Genomic DNA, 2,500 nt, shown 5'->3' on the forward strand with positions numbered 1-2,500 from the left:
ATTTGTATATTTTCTTGCAAGAATCGAGAACAAAAATGTTATTTGAGTTTGGAATGCACAACTTGACCTCGTCGGCCTTGACCGAGAGCAGAAATCCGATGCCAGCCCGGACCACTGAGCTATAGGTTTCACATGTACAAAAATGTCTATGGCCCGAGCAGACTGTCGGTGTGAAAGAAAGGGATAGTGGGATAGTGTATAATCTCTATACAATATAGGAATATAATTTTGGTCCTTTTTTTGCAGCTGTGACGAATTTTGATCAAATTAAAACAGATGACCATAACTATATTTATTTTATTACTTTGTACTTTATAAAATTTCCCACAATATTACAACAGCAATGAGCATCGCCAAATCTTATTTCGGAATCGCCAGAACAACCGTTACTATGGTTCTAAAAACATCATGGCAGCCACGATAGCAGCCGAAGTTTTTAAGCTTGAAAAGTTGAATTGCGGCCGGCAACTCCAACTTTGGTTTTCTTACACATTTTTCCCTGACGCCGGTGCACACTGCTGCGACTGCAGGAGTCTTATCTGAACAACCTGTCAGCAAATGCGAGTGCGGTTCGTGACAGTGAACATGACTTGTCACATTGACGAGGTGATCATTTGGAGTTATCCGATCTTATCATTGTCACTGTTATTGTTATCATATATATCTGTTTTGGGTTCTTCGTTATTCATCAAACATTTTTATTCATTTTCGTTTTGAATCTAATCACTGAATTTCAATTCATTTTTTTTTTTTTAAGGAAACTAATAGAAAGACGGTCTGATTCTGGCATTATTTTGGTGATCGCTCATTATTTTGCACTCAGTTAACTATCTTTGACATTATCAATGATCAATTCATTCAAGGATAATGTGCAAAAACCTTGGTGGGTAATCAGTATTTGGACTGGTGTTGAATCATCGCCAGTAAAGAAAGGAGAGTTTCATATGATAAAGTGTTACATTTGTATTGCCTGTATATTTTCTTTCTAGTTGTATTACACAACTTTTATCCTGCACATTCCATGTATTATTATTGATTGATTTGATTGATTGATATTGATATTTATATAGCGCCTATCCTCGGTCGTAGACCAAGCCCTAAGCGCTTGATAGTTAATTAATAGTTATTTCTCTTGGAGGGATGCGGTGATTCCCCTTGGTGGAGGGCAAAAGTAAGTAAATCCATTGATAAGTAAATGAATAATGGTTATTACATAGTTTTATGAATATTTTGTATGTTTTCTTGTACGGACTAAGTGTGTTTTGCAGAGGTTAACGCGAGGTGATTCCAGAAAACTAATGGAGAACAATTCTGAAACTGCTCCTCTTGTCTTGCTTTCAGTTTCCTTCCCCCCCCTCCCCCTGCACGACAGAAATACAATACAAAACAACAGAACGCAATACAAAGCAGCATGGCTGTTTATCTGGAAAGGACTAAAACTGCTCTCTGTTTCTGTCTCACTGGTTCCCTAACCTGTATTTGTTCCAGAACAAAAAAAATGTTTCCCAACTTTTTTCTTCATTTTTTTTTCAACTGTATGACGTCCACTCATGGGCTAGTTGTTTCCTTCATATATCAAAAAGTTATTTCATTTATTCATTTATTGATTGATTGATTGATTCATTCATTCATTCATGGATCTAATTATCTATTTATTCATTTACTTATCAATGTATTTACTTACTTTTGCCCTCCAGCAAGGGGAATCACTGCATCCCTCCAAGAGAAAACAGCGATAGAAAACCAGTATGTTGACTGTGGCTACACAACTTGAAAAAGAACATTAACCACTTGATATAATTATCTAAAGTGTTCGGGAAGCTTTGAAAAAAAAAAGAGTTAACTCTCTCCATACGAACGGCGAAAGAGACGACGTTAACAGCGTTTCACCCCAATTACCATCATCAAAATATTGCAAGCGGAAGGCTCTTATACTGAAGAGGTGAATGTTGACAAAGAATACCACAATTCTGACGACGGAAGCTAAAGTTTGGGTCATTCAGACACCCACTGAACATCCGAGGGGTCTGTGTAGAGGAGAAGAGAGGACTGGCCGTACTGAGTGAGTTAAAAGAGATACTTTATATATGAGATATTTTATATGAGTAACGTTATTTCAAGCTTTGACATGACCCTTGGTTGTCTGTGAACTGGAATCACAGCCTTCTGTCAGCTCACTGAAGGAACTGCCCCCCTCTCACCCCCCCCCCCCCTCGCCCCCCCCCTCCCCCCGCCATGTCGAAATGAGCCAACGACCGAGTGAGTGGTTAGCGAGTGAGTGAGTTAGTGGGTGAGTGAGTTAGTGGGTGAATAAAGAAGTGAAAGCATAAGACGTACATCTGTGTATTTGATTGTCGTGACCGACTATGACCATCAGAACAGCAGGTGAGGCAACTGCTGTCCCGACTATCTGGGCTAGAATTTGATTATAGTGGAGAGTGTCTTGCCCAAGTTACATCCCCACTCTCTCGGCCAAGAGAGTTTTAGGACAGTTGGCGTT

At 39.3% G+C, this 2,500-nt stretch overlaps 1 protein-coding gene across 1 annotated transcript in view; it reads right to left on the reverse strand.

Moving 5' to 3' along the window:
- The window catches only part of LOC143290131 (uncharacterized), an 11,974-nt gene that overhangs the window by 8,837 nt on the left and 637 nt on the right, over positions 1-2,500 (reverse strand). The gene's annotated exons all lie outside the window — the stretch shown is intronic.

This window comes from Babylonia areolata, chromosome 15, assembly GCF_041734735.1.
Source record: "Babylonia areolata isolate BAREFJ2019XMU chromosome 15, ASM4173473v1, whole genome shotgun sequence".
Taxonomy (NCBI): Eukaryota; Metazoa; Mollusca; class Gastropoda; order Neogastropoda; family Buccinidae; genus Babylonia; species Babylonia areolata.